At 43.5% G+C, this 20,644-nt stretch overlaps 1 protein-coding gene across 1 annotated transcript in view; it reads left to right on the forward strand.

The window, feature by feature from the left end:
- Nucleotides 1-3,549: 3,549 nt before the first annotated feature.
- Nucleotides 3,550-20,644, forward strand: part of AGR3 (anterior gradient 3, protein disulphide isomerase family member) — a 64,438-nt gene continuing 47,343 nt past the window's right edge. Inside the window, exon 1 of the mRNA XM_089660247.1 lies at nt 3,550-3,857. The gene's annotated coding sequence lies outside the window, so the exon portion shown is untranslated. The remainder of the gene's footprint in view (nt 3,858-20,644) is intronic.

Consider the following 20,644-nt stretch of genomic DNA (forward strand, 5'->3'; position numbering starts at 1 on the left):
CAGCTTGCCGTTGGCTGGAAACTGTACGTTTATGTCACTGGAATGCACTAATCACCCAAAAAATATTACCGCCACCCGGCGTGTATATGGATTTAACTCTTTGAACGTACAATAGTGGTTGTGAAGCAGAAAGTCAGTTTATTTAGCACAATCGGTCAATTGCAGCTTGCCGTTGGCTGGAAACTACGTTTATGTCACTGGAATGCACTAATCACCCAAAAAATATTACCGCCACCCGGCGTGTAAATAGATCTAACTCTTTGAACGTACAATAGTGGTTGTGAAGCAGAAAGTCAGTTTATTTAGCACAATCGGTCAATTGCAGCTTGCCGTTGGCTGGAAACTGTACGTTTGTGTCACTGGAATGCACTAATCACCCAAAAAATATTACCGCCAGCCGGCGTGTAAATGGATTTAACTCTTTGAACGTACAATAGTGGTTGTGAAGCAGAAAGTCAGTTTATTTTGCACAATCGGCAAACTGCAGCACCAACTGTGCACGACAGCCACCAAAAAAAAAAAGGGTGTATGTCACTTTAAATTTTCGATTCTTTGATAGCTGTGGCCCTAAGTAACGATTCTGTGTCCCTGAGTAACGATTCTGTGTCCCTGAGTAACGATTCTGTGCCCCTGAGTAACGATTCTGTGCCCCTGAGTAACGATTCTGTGTCCCTGAGTAACGATTCTGTGGCCCTAAAGTCTCTGTGGCCCTAACTCTGTCCCTTAATACACACAGGTCTGTCTCTCTTGAATGACCGGAGGCTAATGGAGAATTCTAAGATGGCCGCGATTTATAGCTCCACCATTACACAGTGCTGGCTGGCTGCTGATTGGCTAATGCGATCACATGTCATGATTCATGACTCATGAATGCATTATGGGTCAGCGCGCCTTGTCTGCGCGCCTTCCCAGAGATCCCCGCCCCATCTTCTCTGTCCATTTTCTCCTGTCGCCGCACATGTCGCCGCCATTTTTGGGAAAATTCGATTCGTGCATCCGAAGTTTGCTAATCTTCGGATTCGTCGCGAATAGAATTTTTCCAAATCTTCGGAACAAATTCCACTTCGTCATGTTCGATTCGCTCATCTCTAAAGTTAATGTCAGACTATTTCCTGTGCTGGATGAATGTTTTTCATTTATTTAAAATGGGAAATGACATATTTGGCCACGAGATGGACATACATATCAGGGATTTTTAATGATGCTTATTGCCATCTGATGGTGCTAAGATGGGGGGGGGGGATAAGTGTTGGTTGGGAGGGCTATGTTTGGGGAGGAAATGTGCTAAGAGGGGGATTGGGCCTCTTCTGTGAACTCTGATCTGTAGGCCTTCCCATAGATTTTCTATTGGATTCAAGTCAGGTGATTGGTTGGGCCATTCTAGCAGCTTTCTTTTCTTTCTTTGAAATCATTTAAGAGTTTCCTTGGCTTTGTGTTTGGGATCGTTGTCTTGCTGAAATGTCCGCCCTCGTTTCATCTTCATCACCCTGGTAGATGGCAGCAGATTTTTATCAGGAATGTCTTGGCACATTTTTCCATTCATCCTTCCTTCAGTGGTATGAAGTTTGCCAGTACCGTGTGCCGAAAAAGCAGCCCCACACCATGATGTTCCCATCTTCATGCTTCACGGTTGGGATGGTGTTTTTTGGGATGATGTGCAGTGCTATTTGACCTCCAAACATGGTGTGTATTATGGCATCCAAAGAATTCTATTTTGGTCTCATCTGACCAGATTATATTCTCCCAGTATTTTACAGGCTTGTCTAAATGTTAAAGCAAACTTTAAAGGAGCTTCAACATGCTTTTTCTTCAGCAATGAAGTCTTGCGTGGTGATCGTGCATACAGGCCATAGAGGTGAGTATATTACTTATTGGTTTCTTTGAAACAGTTGTAGCTGCTAATTCCAGGTCTTTCTGAAGCTCTCCACAAATGGTCCTTGGCTCTTGGATGACTCTTCTGAAAATTCTTTTCACTCCTCTGTCAGAAATCTTGCGAGGAGCACCTGGTCATGGCCGGTTTATGGTGAAATGTTGATCTTTCCATTTCTGGATTATGGCCCCAACAGTGCTCACTTGAAGTTTGGAAATCTTTCTGTAACCAATGCCATCAGTATGTTTTGCAAAAATAAGGTTGTGACAGTCTTGAGAGCTCTTTGAGTTTACCCATCATGAGATGTTTCTTGTGTGACACCTTGGTAATGAGACACCTTTTCATAGGTCATCATTTGAGACTGAACCAGCTGATATTAATTTGCACTGACAAGGGGCAAGATTGATTTGTAATTACTGGGAGATTTCAGCTGGTGTCTTGGCTTTCCATGCTTTATTTGCACTTCCCTTTCAATACTTTTTCCCTGAGTCATTCCATTTTATTACACATAACTTAATTCTGAACTGTTTTGGTTTTCTTTGTATATATGGCTTGCATGGGATGTTACCGACATTTGGAGAAAATTTCATGTCTTATAGCCTAGGCCCAGTGGTGTATTTAGGTTTCGTGCTGCCCTAGGCAACAAGAAAAGTGGCTCCCCCCCATTGACCAACACCCCAGCCCCCCACCCCCACCCGAGAGAGTAATCCACTACCACTGCCCTCATATGCTGGCAGCCACCCACACCCCGAAAAGAGATAAAACACTCACCTTCACAACTCCGGACATCCCCGGGAACAAAAGTCAGGCTCTACATACACCATCAAGCAGCCCGCATCCTCTCTCAGATCACACCTGGTCCCCATGCTGCATGTGTCCCTTCTTCCTTTCCTTCTTTCAGGGGACAGCACTGCCCCCCTGAAACATGCTGCTGCCCACCTGAAAAATTCTGCCCTAGGCAACTGCCTTGTTTGCCTTGTGGTAAATACACCCCTGCCTAGGCCATCTTTATGTAGAGCAACAATTCTTTTTTTCAGATCCTCAGAGAGTTCTTTGCCATGAGGTGCCATGTTGAACTTCCAGTGACCAGTACGAGAGAGTGAGAGCGATAACACCAAATGTAACCCACCTGCTCCCCATTCACACCTGAGACCTTGTAACACTAATGAGTCACATGACCCTGGGGAGGGAAAATGGCTAATTGGGTCCAATTTGGACCTTGTCACTTAGGGGTGGACTCACTTTTGTTGCCAGCGGTTTAGACATTAATGGCGGTGTGTTGAGTTATTTTGGGGGGACAGCAAATTTACATGTTATACAAGCTGTACACTGACTACGTCACATTGTAGCAAAGTGTCAGTTCTTCAGTGTTGTCACAAGAAAAGATAGAATCAAATATTTACAAAAATGTCAGGGATGGACTCACTTCTGGGAGATACCTGAACTCCTTAAACCTTCCTTAGTTTTGGATGATGCCTTACCAGATTATCTCCTAGAAAAAAAATCATGCTGCACCCTGGTGACCTTTGATCTCTCCCTTGTTGCGTAGATCTCCCGGGGTTGCCTAGCCCTGCTTTAAATGTTACAAGATAACCAGTATGTATCTTTCAACCTTCAGACTCCAGTGAGCCCTGGACGGTTCCCAGGGAACAATAGCCCCATACAATCTGAAGGTATTATTTTTCACTGAGACCGTCCCAGCCCCATCCATCCGGGCCTCGTACACTGGACTCTTTTAGAGCTTTCCTTTAATTTACTGACATGCGATCCGCGGAGAGGGAGGGGGGTGGCAATGATCGGCCATGAGAAAAGAAAAAGTAACAAAGTTCCCAGTTCCACCTGTTTCAGTTTTTTTTTTTTTTACGGGGAGTTATTTGCTTGTTGCCATGGTGACAGGAAGTGCAGGTCACCTGTTCAATGTAGGAATATAAAAACCTTATCTCAGCCGGGATAAAGAAGCCAGGACACAGCCGCAGGATCTCCCAGGGTAAGTCATTCTTTTACTTGCTCCTCTTTTATCTGAGCAATGTCCCACATGGAAGAAAAATATATTTTAAATATATTTCAAAAATATTCTTCCCAAATATATTGCCATATAATTGAAATACTACAATTTTGGTCATATTCAATATATTTCAAAATATATTTCAATAAATATATATATATACAGTTGTGTTCAAAATACTAGCAGTCAGACATCACTAACCGGATCAATCACTGTTTTTGATAGAAATGATATTTCTACATGGCAAATAATTTACTAGCAGGTGTAGTAGAGTAATAGAAATCCAACAGACCCAACAGTCGTGACATGCATGCTGCTGATTCTGTGTCATTGAATCACTCATTGAAAGGGGCATGTTCAAAATAATAGCAGTGTGGAGTTCTATTAGTGAGGTCATTCATTCTTTGAAAAACAGGTGGCAATTATTGCCCTTATTTAAGGAAGGAAGGCAGCAAATGTTGTACATGCTGGTTACAGTGCATTTCTCTCTGAAATTCGAAGGAAAATGGGTCGTTCCAGACATTGTTCAGAAGAACAGCGTACCTTGATTAAAAAGTTGATTGGAGAGGGGAAAACATATAAAGAAGTGCAGAAAATGATCGGCTGCTCAGCTAAAATGATCGCAAATGCTTTAAAATGTCAACCAAAACCTGGAAGACGTGGAAGAAAGTGAAAAACTACCATTCGAATGGATAGAAGAATAGCCAAAATGGGGCGGACTCAGCCAACAATCAGCTCCAGGAAGATGAAAGAAGGTGTAAAGTTTCCTGTGAGGACTGTTACAATTAGAAGACGCCTATGTGAAGCCAAGCTATCTGCAAGAAGCCCCCGCAAAGTCCCACTGTTGACAAAAAGACATGTGCTGAAGAGGTTACAATTTGCCAAAGAGCACATTGACTGGCCTAAAGAGAAATGGCGCAACATTTTGTGGACTGATGAAAGTAAGATTGTTCTTTTTGGGTCTAGTGGGCGGAGACAGTTTGTCAGACGACCCCCAAACACTGAATTCAAGCCACAGTACACTGTGCAAGACAGTGAAGCATGGTGGTGCAAGCATCATGATATGGGGATGTTTCTCATACTACGGTGTTGGGCCTATTTATCGCATACCAGGGATCATGGATCAGTTTGAATACATCAGAATACTTGAAGAGGTCATGCTGCCTTATGCTGAAGAGGAAATGCCCTTGAAATGGGTGTTCCAACAAGACAACGACCCCAAACACACCAGTAAACGTGCAACATCTTGGTTCCAGACCAACAAGATGGACGTTATGGAGTGGCCAGCCCAATCCCCGGATCTTAATCCAATAGAAAACTTGTGGGGTGACATCTGAGGCAAAACCAAGAAATAGAGAAGAACTGTGGAATGTAGTCCAATCATCCTGGGCTGGAATACCTGATCACAGGGGCCAGAAGTTGGGTGACTCCATGCAACACAGATGTACAGCAGTTCTCAGAAACAGTGCAACTACAACCAAATATTCATGAAGTCATTCAAAGGAAAGCAAAATCTTCAAACATTTCTCAGTTTATATAGTGAATGTTTGAGTTTGTAAAGAAGAATACAAACACTGCGATTTTTTTAACAGTCTAATATTCACTTTTCTTAAATTTTTTAGAGGAACAACACAAATTTGATATATTGTTCTTCATGTTGTGATTTGGAATAGAATGTGTCGTGTTCCCAATGCATTTGTGTGGATGGAAATAAAAGCTATTAGAAGGATTTTGAGCTTTATTCACTGTTTTCAACACACTGCTATTATTTTGAGCACAACTGTGTATGTATATATGTATGTGTATATTACAAAATATATGAGAAATATTTTTAAAAATACGTTTCAAAGTTACTGTATCAAAGCACATAATAGGTGCAGCGCTATAGAAATGTATATAAAATAATCAATGTCCACAAATAAATATGACAAATATTAAACTGTTCCTCCGTGCAGATCTGGGTAGTAAATAATGGTGCTCCAAAAAGGTATGGTAGAATTACGCACTCACCAGATGCGTAACGTAAATACGCATTGTATATATGTGTAGAGGTCTCCTTTAGGATATGGATAAGGTCCTGCCACAGGATAATCCTCCCTCTAGATATGGTGGTGCTGTCAGTAATTCACGGGATAGTACAGGATCCAGCTAAACCAGAGGTCCCTTTAAGGGATGGACGGGTGTGGATATCAGCATTAAGGAACTCCCCTCTCTGGATGTTGATGGATGGCTGGATCAGGATGAGCTCTAAAAGTAAATCGCTCCGCACTGGGGAGCTATGGCGACCTCAGATGGCTGAAAAAAAAAGCTACTGTATGTCTTTAAAAATACAAATCTGGATTTTTAGAAAGCATTTACAAATATATGTAAAAATGTTAAAATTACTTTTTTATACGTTAAAAAAAATCTGAAGACTATATTTAAAAGATATATATTTTTTCATATATTCTTCAGATTTTTTTTAACATATAAAAAAGTCATTTTAACATATATCTTTACATATATTTGTTAATGCATTCCAAAAATGTAGATTTGTATTTTTAAAGACATACAGTATATTTGAAATGTATTTTTTTTAAATATTATTCATATAGTTTGTAATAAAAATGCATTTCAACGTGTAGTATATTTTTAAAATATATATTTTTTATATATTCGTCAGATTTTTTTAACGTATAAAAGTCATTTTAACATATATCTTTACATATATTTGTAAATGAACTCCAAAAATGTAGATTTGTATTTTTAAAGACATACGGTATATTTGAAATGTATTTTTTAAAAATATTTTTCATATATTTTGTAATAAAAATGCATTTCAACATGTAGTGTGTATGTGTGTGTGTATATATATATATACAGTATATATATATATATATATATATATATATATATATAAATAATTTTTTTTTTTTTATTGAAATATACTTTGAAATATATTGAATATGGCCAAAATGTTAGTATTTCAAATATATGGCAATATATTTGGGAAGAATATTTTTTAAATATATTATAAATATATTTTTCTTCCATATGGGGTAGCTTATATTTAGGGTTTAACTCCACCCAAAACTAATTTTTTAAACTTTTTGAGTGCCCCCACATTCTGACTTCTTACATTTCTCAGAGAATCCAGAAGAGATCCTGATTACAACTCCCTGATCCACCAAGGTGTGTAAGCACAGATTTTGTTTTTTTTTTAAAGAAATCTGAACAATGGAATATCTGAGAGATACTATTGGCCAGTGTCCATGCAAACTGAAATGGTAGCTTTGGGTGGAGTTGACCTGACAAATGTGATATTCTAGGGCAGGGGAACAATAAGCTCTGTAAATAGTCATTTGGGACTTGCCTTGCTAGTCTGTGCTTCTACATGTGACTTTATAACCCATTTATATGCATCCAAGGTGTTAAAACAATCTATTGAGCTCCACATTGATTTTTACAGCCAAATTTCTGCTTTCAGGTAAAAGCGATCGTATTTACAAGGCTGCCCCACCTCTGCCAGCATCCGCAATGGTTCCTGAGCTCCCCATTCCTCCAGGGAGCCCAAAACCATGGTCATATTTGCAGCAGGAGGCGTTCAGGGACCATCTATTCCCCAAACCTTTCTGTGACTAATGAACCTGGAAGTGATGTGTATTGCATTACGTCCGGGTTCATTATGATCATGCTTCGGCTACTGTAGCCAGGGAAGCAGCTAATCAAGAACAGGGGCGGACTGACAACTCATGGGGCCCCCGGGCAGTGCCCGAGTTTCCAAATGGTCAGTCCGCCCCTGATCAAGAATTATCTGTGCTTGATTAGCTGCAGGGGAGACATTGGGGGTCTGATAGACTCCTGATGTCTCCATAAAGAGGACCTAAAACCTACCCGATGTTATCACGTAGGGGACTTGAGATGGCAATAAAGTTAAATGAAGAATAAAAGTTTTTTAAAAATTGTAATAAAATAATGAATTATAAACACCCCTGCAAATGAGCATGTAGAGCGTGTACATGTATGTAAACTGTACATGCATGTACTGTACATGTGATGTCTCGTAGCGAACGTTGGAGAGAGAGCAATAATTCTCGAATTATAATTCAAGATGAACTCTGGTGAACTCAAACAATATGTAAAATTTGCTAGTGTGTTTAATTCTGTTCGACCATCTAACATGCCCCTCCCCCCCAGCCTAACAATGCTGATGTCCAAAGGTGCCTCCTGTGCTTCTTCATCCAGAGTGGAGGCACTCTAATACAGGAGGTATGTTACCGGCTAGATCATCAGGTGAAAGCAGAGGAAAAAAGCCTTAAACAAAAAAAAAAAAGAGAGAAAACAAATGCAGCCACCATATCTAATGACTGATAAGCTGTAATATATTACATTTTGAGTTTTATACTGATTTAACATTTCTAAAAGGTTTTAGCTCAGGGGTGCTCAGGCGCAGACTGACAACTCATGGGGCCCCCGGGCAATAAGAGATCATGGGGCCCCTGTGTCCTCGCCCACACCCAAAAAAGCCTATGAAAAAGCCAATGAAAGGTACCAGGGGCATCTCTTGGGGCCTCCTACTGACCCTGGGCCCTCAGGCAGTGCCCGAGTGCTCGAATGGTCAGTCCACCCCTGGGGGTCCTCAACCTGTGGCCTGGGGATCCCTCCGATGTGGCCCTCGACCTCACACCAGGGAAGCTCACTTCTATTATATCTTGAATGCAGGAGTTATGGAGCACTTTAGGAAAGTGCACTACACCCACAAGTTATAATAGAAGTGCAGCTGACACCCAGGAAAGCTGCAAGTGCACTGCGCTGCACCCCTGGTGTGGTTAAACCGCAGCACATCAGTGTGAAAGCAGCCTTGCAGAGGACTCAGGACAGTAAGAGCTCATTACATTTGCATTTTCGGGGGGTGGTAAAACCCCATAGTTCAGATGTGTTTTTACGACACACCACCAACCACTGCTGTAGCCTCAGGATTTTCAATGGTGACCCCGTCCCATGCTCCAGGGGGCCCGTGCAGCCCTGTCACATTCGGTTTTACCCTTGGACAGAAGGGGCAGCATATACAGCAACAAATCCTGTCCATTTTCATATTGCAACTGCTAAAAGTCGTCTTCTCCTCCTCTTCCGTCCTCCAGCTGCAGGAGGAAAATGTTCATTATGCTGTTCAAAATAAAAAAATTAGAAATTCTGAACCATTTCATTTTACTGTGGCATCAGGCCAGTGACCAAATCACTTAGGTGGCGCTTGCTGTACAAAAGGCTGGGCAGCCCTGCTTTAGCTGGGCACATAATGCCATGGGGCCCTCTATGCTTCTTCTCCGGGGCTGGGCATCTCTCAGCGATCCAGAGAGCGGTTCTAACATGACATCAGTGCCGTTCTGTACAATGTTACACAATGAATGCAGGGAGCCTAGGGCTACGTTCACACTGGCTTTGTCAGTAGGCATTAGACAGGCGTTTGGGAAGCGTTTTTAACACTCCTCAAACGCCTATGAAAATTGTACACATGGCTGTTCACACTGAAGCATTAGCGTCGCGGCAAAATTGATGCCTCATGTCGAGTCAGGAGGAGTTGAAGCTTCCCATTCAAGTCTATGGTGACGCTCCTCAAACGCCTGGCAGGCGTTTGCGGAGCTTTAATACCATAAGTGCTCGTTCACACTTGACTTTAATTCTTACTCTTACCAAACGCCCCTATAGTGTTTGACAGGCGTTTGGGAAGCATTTTTAACACTCCTCAAATGCTCCCCAAATGCCCTATACGCAGTTTTGAGGCAGCTGATAGGCATTTGCCAAGCGTTAAAACCGCACCACAAACGCCTAAAATGAAGTTAAATGGTATTAACGCTCCACAACTGCCCCGCAACCACACCGCAAACGCCTGCCAGGCGCACCATAGACTTGAATGGGAGGCTTCACCTCCTCCTGACTCAACCCGAGGTGTCAGTTTTGCCGCGACGCTACCGCTTCAGTGTGAACAGCACTGTGTGCTGCCATGTGCAGAATTTTCATAAGTGTTTGAGAAACATTAAAAATGCTCCGAACGCCTGTCTGACACCTGAAAGCTAGTGTGAACGGAGCCTTAAACTTCATTATAGGCGTTTGTGGTGCGGTTTTAACGCTTGGCAAACGCCTCAAAAATGCGCATAGGTATTTGAGGAGGGTTTGAGGAGCATTAAAAACAATTCCCAAATGCCTGTAAAATGCTATAAGGGAGTTTGGCAAGAGTTGGAAATAAGTCAAGTGTGAATGAGCCCATAGTGACACAGTGTTATGAGGACAACCAAACAGGGAGAGTCTAGGTAGCCAGCAGCAGCTAAAGCCTAGTACACAAGATGAGAACATCAGACAAATGATCGTCCTCTTTTTTTTTTTTTTCCGCATCCTAGTCTCATATCGAAAGTTGAAGAATTTACTAAAGCTACGAAAATTCTCATGAGACAGAATACAACTTTATAAGTGATGTATCTTATTGTACTGTAATATATTCTTTTGTTTCCGAGCATGCGCGGTCTTGGTCACTTGTTTTTTTTTATTGGACGAATATTGTACTGATTGAATGAAAATCATTAATTCTGTTATCGTACGAGAAAAATGTTCGTGCTTGTTCTGTCTCTGCAATCTAAGGATTGATAGTGTGATCTCTGTAACTTAGTTGTGATGAGATAGCGGTGACTCCAATCTTAGTTGAATAACACAGGAAGTGACTCGATTGGATGACACCTTGTAGATCTTGTGAAGTTTATTCCATAAACTGAGAGAATCTTACAACAATGAACATCGGATAGGTCAAAAGATCATAATGTGATCTACTTCATGACATGAGGCTAGAAGCTGAAATGCATTACTGGGAAAGGGGCGGGATATCTATACAGCAAGAACTAAACCAAAGGAAAGGGAGGAGCAGAGACAAAATACAAGAACACTTAAAGGCATATGACAGTCATGTGAAACATGACAGTGCTTGTCCCTTCAGAAATTTTCACATGAACTGTCGTGATCGGCTCCCTACAGCTGTGATCAGATTATTGGACGATCGCTCCGAATGCGGTATGTCGTCCAATAGTCTCATTGTGTGTACAAGGCTTCGGCATTGTCATCCTACAATGGGAATTAATGTTACTGGCAGGATGAAGGAAGGATGATGGACAGAGGGATTTGGATCCCATAGAGGGACAGTCCCTCCAAATATGATTTGGCATTGCTGGAAGATTGATCAAAGTAGAGGAAACTACAGATCACCATTTAAGGAAAGAATCCCCTGAAAGGGTACAATATTGGGGTACAGTGTTAGCCATAACCACAAAGGGAAAATATTTGGGCAAAACAGAGTGGCCTGGTAGGGGAGAACATAAATAGAATTGTAAGGTATATAACTAGAAGGATCACAGGCAGGACGAAGGTAGTCTTTATTCCTCTATATAGATCTTTAGCTATCACTAGAGGGATCACCTGATACCTCTATATAGACCACTAGAGGGGTCAGTAGCAGGAGGAAGAAAGCCCAGATTCTTCTATATAGATCTATGTCACTAAAGGGGTCACCGGCATAAGGAAGGTGGTCCCGATTCCTCTATATAGAACTTTATATCACTAGAGGGGTGACCAGCAGGAGGAAGGAGGTCCCGATTCCTCTATATAGATCTTTCTATCACTAGAGGGGTCACCAGCAGGAGGAAGGAGGTCCCGATTCCTCTATATAGATCTTTATATCACTAGAGGGGTCACCAGCAGGAGGAAGGAGGTCCCGATTCCTCTATATAGATCTTTCTATCACTAGAGGGGTTACCAGCAGGAGGTCCTGATACCTCTATATAGATCTTTTTATCACTAGAGGGGTCACCAGCAGGGGGAAGGAGGTCCTGATTCCCCTATATAGATCTTTATGTCACTAGAGGGGTCACCAGAAGAAGGAAGGAAGTCCTGATACCTCTATATAGATCTTTGTCACTAGAGGGGTCACCAGAAGGAGGAAGGAAGTCCTGATACCTCTATATAGATCTTTATATCACTATAGGGGTCACCAGCAGGAGGAAAGAGGTCCCGATTCCTCTATATAGATCTTTCTATCACTAGAGGGGTCACCAGCAGGAGGCAGGAGGTCCTGATACCGCTATATAGATCTTTCAATCACTAGAGGGGTCACCAGCAGGAGGTCCTGATACCTCTATATAGATCTTTCAATCACTAGAGGGGTTACCAGCAGGAGAAAAGAGGTCCTGATTCCTCTATATAGATCTTTATATCACTAGAGGGGTGACCAGCAGGAGGAAGGAGGTCCCGATTCCTCTATATAGATCTTTATATCACTAGAGGGGTCACCAGCAGGAGGAAGGAGGTCCTGATTCCTCTATATAGATCTTTCTATCACTAGAGGGGTCACCAGCAGGAGGCAGGAGGTCCTGATACCGCTATATAGATCTTTCAATCACTAGAGGGGTCACCAGCAGGAGGTCCTGATACCTCTATATAGATCTTTCAATCACTAGAGGGGTCACCAGCAGGAGGTCCTGATACCTCTATATAGATCTTTCAATCACTAGAGGGGTTACCAGCAGGAGAAAAGAGGTCCTGATTCCTCTATATAGATCTTTATATCACTAGAGGGGTGACCAGCAGGAGGAAGGAGGTCCTGATTCCTCTATATAGATCTTTCTATCACTAGAGGGGTGACCAGCAGGAGGAAGGAGGTCCCGATTCCTCTATATAGATCTTTATATCACTAGAGGGGTCACCAGCAGGAGGAAGGAGGTCCCGATTCCTCTATATAGATCTTTCTATCACTAGAGGGGTTACCAGCAGGAGGTCCTGATACCTCTATATAGATCTTTTTATCACTAGAGGGGTCCCCAGCAGGGGGAAGGAGGTCCTGATTCCCCTATATAGATCTTTATGTCACTAGAGGGGTCACCAGAAGAAGGAAGGAAGTCCTGATACCTCTATATAGATCTTTGTCACTAGAGGGGTCACCAGAAGGAGGAAGGAAGTCCTGATACCTCTATATAGATCTTTATATCACTATAGGGGTCACCAGCAGGAGGAAAGAGGTCCCGATTCCTCTATATAGATCTTTCTATCACTAGAGGGGTCACCAGCAGGAGGCAGGAGGTCCTGATACCGCTATATAGATCTTTCAATCACTAGAGGGGTCACCAGCAGGAGGTCCTGATACCTCTATATAGATCTTTCAATCACTAGAGGGGTTACCAGCAGGAGAAAAGAGGTCCTGATTCCTCTATATAGATCTTTATATCACTAGAGGGGTGACCAGCAGGAGGAAGGAGGTCCCGATTCCTCTATATAGATCTTTATATCACTAGAGGGGTCACCAGCAGGAGGAAGGAGGTCCTGATTCCTCTATATAGATCTTTCTATCACTAGAGGGGTCACCAGCAGGAGGTCCCGATACCGCTATATAGATCTTTCAATCACTAGAGGGGTCACCAGCAGGAGGTCCTGATACCTCTATATAGATCTTTCAATCACTAGAGGGGTTACCAGCAGGAGAAAAGAGGTCCTGATTCCTCTATATAGATCTTTCTATCACTAGAGGGGTGACCAGCAGGAGGAAGGAGGTCCCGATTCCTCTATATAGATCTTTATATCACTAGAGGGGTGACCAGCAGGAGGAAGGAGGTCCCGATTCCTCTATATAGATCTTTATATCACTAGAGGGGTCACCAGCAGGAGGAAGGAGGTCCTGATTCCTCTATATAGATCTTTCTATCACTAGAGGGGTCACCAGCAGGAGGCAGGAGGTCCTGATACCGCTATATAGATCTTTCAATCACTAGAGGGGTCACCAGCAGGAGGTCCTGATACCTCTATATAGATCTTTCAATCACTAGAGGGGTCACCAGCAGGAGGTCCTGATACCTCTATATAGATCTTTCAATCACTAGAGGGGTTACCAGCAGGAGAAAAGAGGTCCTGATTCCTCTATATAGATCTTTATATCACTAGAGGGGTGACCAGCAGGAGGAAGGAGGTCCTGATTCCTCTATATAGATCTTTCTATCACTAGAGGGGTGACCAGCAGGAGGAAGGAGGTCCCGATTCCTCTATATAGATCTTTATATCACTAGAGGGGTCACCAGCAGGAGGAAGGAGGTCCCGATTCCTCTATATAGATCTTTCTATCACTAGAGGGGTTACCAGCAGGAGGTCCTGATACCTCTATATAGATCTTTTTATCACTAGAGGGGTCCCCAGCAGGGGGAAGGAGGTCCTGATTCCCCTATATAGATCTTTATGTCACTAGAGGGGTCACCAGAAGAAGGAAGGAAGTCCTGATACCTCTATATAGATCTTTGTCACTAGAGGGGTCACCAGAAGGAGGAAGGAAGTCCTGATACCTCTATATAGATCTTTATATCACTATAGGGGTCACCAGCAGGAGGAAAGAGGTCCCGATTCCTCTATATAGATCTTTCTATCACTAGAGGGGTCACCAGCAGGAGGCAGGAGGTCCTGATACCGCTATATAGATCTTTCAATCACTAGAGGGGTCACCAGCAGGAGGTCCTGATACCTCTATATAGATCTTTCAATCACTAGAGGGGTTACCAGCAGGGGAAAAGAGGTCCTGATTCCTCTATATAGATCTTTATATCACTAGAGGGGTGACCAGCAGGAGGAAGGAGGTCCCGATTCCTCTATATAGATCTTTATATCACTAGAGGGGTCACCAGCAGGAGGGAGGAGGTCCTGATTCCTCTATATAGATCTTTCTATCACTAGAGGGGTCACCAGCAGGAGGTCCCGATACCGCTATATAGATCTTTCAATCACTAGAGGGGTCACCAGCAGGAGGTCCTGATACCTCTATATAGATCTTTCAATCACTAGAGGGGTTACCAGCAGGAGAAAAGAGGTCCTGATTCCTCTATATAGATCTTTATATCACTAGAGGGGTGACCAGCAGGAGGAAGGAGGTCCTGATTCCTCTATATAGATCTTTCTATCACTAGAGGGGTGACCAGCAGGAGGAAGGAGGTCCCGATTCCTCTATATAGATCTTTATATCACTAGAGGGGTGACCAGCAGGAGGAAGGAGGTCCCGATTCCTCTATATAGATCTTTATATCACTAGAGGGGTCACCAGCAGGAGGAAGGAGGTCCTGATTCCTCTATATAGATCTTTCTATCACTAGAGGGGTCACCAGCAGGAGGCAGGAGGTCCTGATACCGCTATATAGATCTTTCAATCACTAGAGGGGTCACCAGCAGGAGGTCCTGATACCTCTATATAGATCTTTCAATCACTAGAGGGGTCACCAGCAGGAGGTCCTGATACCTCTATATAGATCTTTCAATCACTAGAGGGGTTACCAGCAGGAGAAAAGAGGTCCTGATTCCTCTATATAGATCTTTATATCACTAGAGGGGTGACCAGCAGGAGGAAGGAGGTCCTGATTCCTCTATATAGATCTTTCTATCACTAGAGGGGTGACCAGCAGGAGGAAGGAGGTCCCGATTCCTCTATATAGATCTTTATATCACTAGAGGGGTCACCAGCAGGAGGAAGGAGGTCCCGATTCCTCTATATAGATCTTTCTATCACTAGAGGGGTTACCAGCAGGAGGTCCTGATACCTCTATATAGATCTTTTTATCACTAGAGGGGTCCCCAGCAGGGGGAAGGAGGTCCTGATTCCCCTATATAGATCTTTATGTCACTAGAGGGGTCACCAGAAGAAGGAAGGAAGTCCTGATACCTCTATATAGATCTTTGTCACTAGAGGGGTCACCAGAAGGAGGAAGGAAGTCCTGATACCTCTATATAGATCTTTATATCACTATAGGGGTCACCAGCAGGAGGAAAGAGGTCCCGATTCCTCTATATAGATCTTTCTATCACTAGAGGGGTCACCAGCAGGAGGCAGGAGGTCCTGATACCGCTATATAGATCTTTCAATCACTAGAGGGGTCACCAGCAGGAGGTCCTGATACCTCTATATAGATCTTTCAATCACTAGAGGGGTTACCAGCAGGAGAAAAGAGGTCCTGATTCCTCTATATAGATCTTTATATCACTAGAGGGGTGACCAGCAGGAGGAAGGAGGTCCCGATTCCTCTATATAGATCTTTATATCACTAGAGGGGTCACCAGCAGGAGGAAGGAGGTCCTGATTCCTCTATATAGATCTTTCTATCACTAGAGGGGTCACCAGCAGGAGGTCCCGATACCGCTATATAGATCTTTCAATCACTAGAGGGGTCACCAGCAGGAGGTCCTGATACCTCTATATAGATCTTTCAATCACTAGAGGGGTTACCAGCAGGAGAAAAGAGGTCCTGATTCCTCTATATAGATCTTTATATCACTAGAGGGGTGACCAGCAGGAGGAAGGAGGTCCTGATTCCTCTATATAGATCTTTCTATCACTAGAGGGGTGACCAGCAGGAGGAAGGAGGTCCCGATTCCTCTATATAGATCTTTATATCACTAGAGGGGTCACCAGCAGGAGGAAGGAGGTCCTGATTCCTCTATATAGATCTTTCTATCACTAGAGGGGTGACCAGCAGGAGGAAGGAGGTCCCGATTCCTCTATATAGATCTTTATATCACTAGAGGGGTCACCAGCAGGAGGAAGGAGGTCCCGATTCCTCTATATAGATCTTTCTATCACTAGAGGGGTTACCAGCAGGAGGTCCTGATACCTCTATATAGATCTTTTTATCACTAGAGGGGTCACCAGCAGGGGGAAGGAGGTCCTGATTCCCCTATATAGATCTTTATGTCACTAGAGGGGTCACCAGAAGAAGGAAGGAAGTCCTGATACCTCTATATAGATCTTTGTCACTAGAGGGGTCACCAGCAGGAGGTCCTGATACCTCTATATAGATCTTTCTATCACTAGAGGGGTGACCAGCAGGAGGAAGGAGGTCCCGATTCCTCTATATAGATCTTTATATCACTAGAGGGGTCACCAGCAGGAGGAAGGAGGTCCCGATTCCTCTATATAGATCTTTCTATCACTAGAGGGGTTACCAGCAGGAGGTCCTGATACCTCTATATAGATCTTTTTATCACTAGAGGGGTCACCAGCAGGGGGAAGGAGGTCCTGATTCCCCTATATAGATCTTTATGTCACTAGAGGGGTCACCAGAAGGAGGAAGGAAGTCCTGATACCTCTATATAGATCTTTATATCACTATAGGGGTCACCAGCAGGAGGAAAGAGGTCCCGATTCCTCTATATAGATCTTTCTATCACTAGAGGGGTCACCAGCAGGAGGCAGGAGGTCCTGATACCGCTATATAGATCTTTCAATCACTAGAGGGGTCACCAGCAGGAGGTCCTGATACCTCTATATAGATCTTTCAATCACTAGAGGGGTTACCAGCAGGAGAAAAGAGGTCCTGATTCCTCTATATAGATCTTTATATCACTAGAGGGGTGACCAGCAGGAGGAAGGAGGTCCCGATTCCTCTATATAGATCTTTATATCACTAGAGGGGTCACCAGCAGGAGGAAGGAGGTCCTGATTCCTCTATATAGATCTTTCTATCACTAGAGGGGTCACCAGCAGGAGGTCCTGATACCGCTATATAGATCTTTCAATCACTAGAGGGGTCACCAGCAGGAGGTCCTGATACCTCTATATAGATCTTTCAATCACTAGAGGGGTTACCAGCAGGAGAAAAGAGGTCCTGATTCCTCTATATAGATCTTTATATCACTAGAGGGGTGACCAGCAGGAGGAAGGAGGTCCTGATTCCTCTATATAGATCTTTCTATCACTAGAGGGGTGACCAGCAGGAGGAAGGAGGTCCCGATTCCTCTATATAGATCTTTATATCACTAGAGGGGTCACCAGCAGGAGGAAGGAGGTCCCGATTCCTCTATATAGATCTTTCTATCACTAGAGGGGTTACCAGCCGGAGGTCCTGATACCTCTATATAGATCTTTTTATCACTAGAGGGGTCACCAGCAGGGGGAAGGAGGTCCTGATTCCCCTATATAGATCTTTATGTCACTAGAGGGGTCACCAGAAGAAGGAAGGAAGTCCTGATACCTCTATATAGATCTTTGTCACTAGAGGGGTCACCAGAAGGAGGAAGGAAGTCCTGATACCTCTATATAGATCTTTATATCACTATAGGGGTCACCAGCAGGAGGAAAGAGGTCCCGATTCCTCTATATAGATCTTTCTATCACTAGAGGGGTCACCAGCAGGAGGAAGGAAGTCCTGATACCGCTATATAGATCTTTCAATCACTAGAGGGGTCACCAGCAGGAGGTCCTGATACCTCTATATAGATCTTTCAATCACTAGAGGGGTTACCAGCAGGAGAAAAGAGGTCCTGATTCCTCTATATAGATCTTTATATCACTAGAGGGGTGACCAGCAGGAGGAAGGAGGTCCCGATTCCTCTATATAGATCTTTATATCACTAGAGGGGTCACCAGCAGGAGGAAGGAGGTCCTGATTCCTCTATATAGATCTTTCTATCACTAGAGGGGTCACCAGCAGGAGGTCCTGATACCTCTATATAGATCTTTTTATCACTAGAGGGGTCACCAGCAGGGGGAAGGAGGTCCTGATTCCCCTATATAGATCTTTATATCACTAGAGGGATCATCAGCAGGGGGAAGGAGGTCCTGATTCCTCTATATAGATCTTTATGTCACTAGAGGGGTCACCAGAAGGAGGAAGGAAGTCCTGATACCTCTATATAGATCTTTGTCACTAGAGGGGTCACCAGAAGGAGGAAGGTAGTCCTGATACCTCTATATAGATCTTTATATCACTATAGGGGTCACCAGCAGGAGGAAGGAGGTCCCGATTCCTCTATATAGATCTTTCTATCACTAGAGGGGTCACCAGCAGGAGGAAGGAGGTCCTGATACCTCTATATAGATCTTTCAATCACTAGAGGGGTTACCAGCAGGAGAAAAGAGGTCCTGATTCCTTTATTTAGATCTTTCTATCACTAGAGGGGTCACCAGCAGGAGGAAGGAGGTCCTGATTCCTCTATATCAGGAGTGGGCAACTGTGGCCCTCCAGCTGTTGTAGAACTACAAGTCCCATGAGGCACTGCAAAACTGACAGTTACAAGCATGACTCCCAAAGACAGATGCATGATGGGACTTGTAGTTCACCAACAGCTGGAGGGCCACAGTTGCCCACCCCTGCTCTATATAGATCTTTATGTCACTAGAGGGGTCAGCAGCAGGAGGAAGAAAGCCCCGATTCTTCTATATAGATCTTTATGTCACTAGTGGTGTCACCGGCAGGAGGAAGGTGGTCCCGATTCCTCTATATAGAACTTTATATCACTAGAGGGGTGACCAGCAGGAGGAAGGAGGTCCCGATTCCTCTATATAAATCTTTATATCACTAGAGGGGTCACCAGTAGGAGGAAGGAGGTCCTGATTCCTCTATACAGATCTTTATATCACTAGAGGGATCCCCGGAAGGAGGGCCTGATTCCTCTATATAGATCTTTAGCTATCACTAGAGGGATCACCAGCAGGAGGAAGGAGGTCCTGATTCCTCTATATAGATCTCTAGTTATCACTAGAGGGATCACCAGCAGGAGTATGGAGGTCTTGATTCTTCTATATGGATCTTTACCTCTAGAGGGATCACCAGCAGGATGAAGGAGGTCCTGATTTCTCTATGTAGACCCTTGGTTATCACAAGAGAGGTCACCAGCAGGAGGAAGGAGGTCCTGATTCCTCTTTATAGATATATAGTTATCACTACAGGGGTCACCGGCAGGAGTAAGGAGATCTTGATTCTTCTATATGGATCTTTATATATCTAGAGGGGTCACCAGCAGGATGAAGGAGGTCCTGATTCCTCTATGTAGACCCTTGGTTATCACAAGAGAGATCACCAGCAGGAGGAAGGAGGACCTGATTCCTCTGTATAGATCTATAGTTATCACTACAGGGGTCAACAGGAGGTGGAAGGAGATCTTTAGATCTTTACCTAGACTTCATTGAGAATACTGTGTCCAACTCCAGAGACCTCACTTACATAAAGATACTGAGACGATAGAACAAGTCTAGAGACACACAACAAAAATGGTGAAAGGTCTGAGGGATAAAACATATCGGGAATGAAAGGAAAAGGGGCAACATGACAAATGTTTAAATACATGAAGGATGTAAATATGGTTCAGAAGGGCAATTTGAATTTATAATGAAGATCACGGGGACATGGACTCTAACTAGCAGGTGAAAAGTTCAAAACTAACCGTAGAACATATTACTTTGCCAAAAGAGTAGTTGATGCATGCAGAGGTAGTGAGTCAATCAACAGTAAGGCCCCTTGCGCACGGGCGTCAATTTACTGATACTCAGAAACTTGATGACAGGAAGTCCCTAAGTGAAAAAAACTGTGTAAAGACCTGAGTAATGTTGAGTATACGTGAGTAAAACTGCGTAGGCGTGTTGATGAGTAAAATTCTTCTTTATTGCCAGTACTGAAATATACTCATTTATACTGTCGTAAACATGCTTATAGATGAGTAAACAGTCGTATGCAAGTAAATTACTGCACTAAAATCAGATGTGTGCATTGTCCCATAGACAGCAATGCATCTCATTTCAGATCATTAAAAAACTCAGCAGTTTTTACTCCCATGTGCAAGAGGCCTAAGTGAATTTAACCCCTTCACGCTGGCGCTTCCCGGACCATTAACCACTTGCCTACTGGGCACTTATACCCCCTTCCTACCCAGGCCAATTTTCAGCTTTCAGCGCTGTCGTACTTTAAATGACAATTGCGCGGTCATGCAACACTGGACCCATATGAAATTTGTATCTT

Source organism: Staurois parvus, unplaced genomic scaffold (genome assembly GCF_062004578.1).
Source record: "Staurois parvus isolate SC_StPar_1 unplaced genomic scaffold, SC_StPar_1.0 ptg001220l, whole genome shotgun sequence".
In the NCBI taxonomy this organism is placed as follows: domain Eukaryota; kingdom Metazoa; phylum Chordata; class Amphibia; order Anura; family Ranidae; genus Staurois; species Staurois parvus.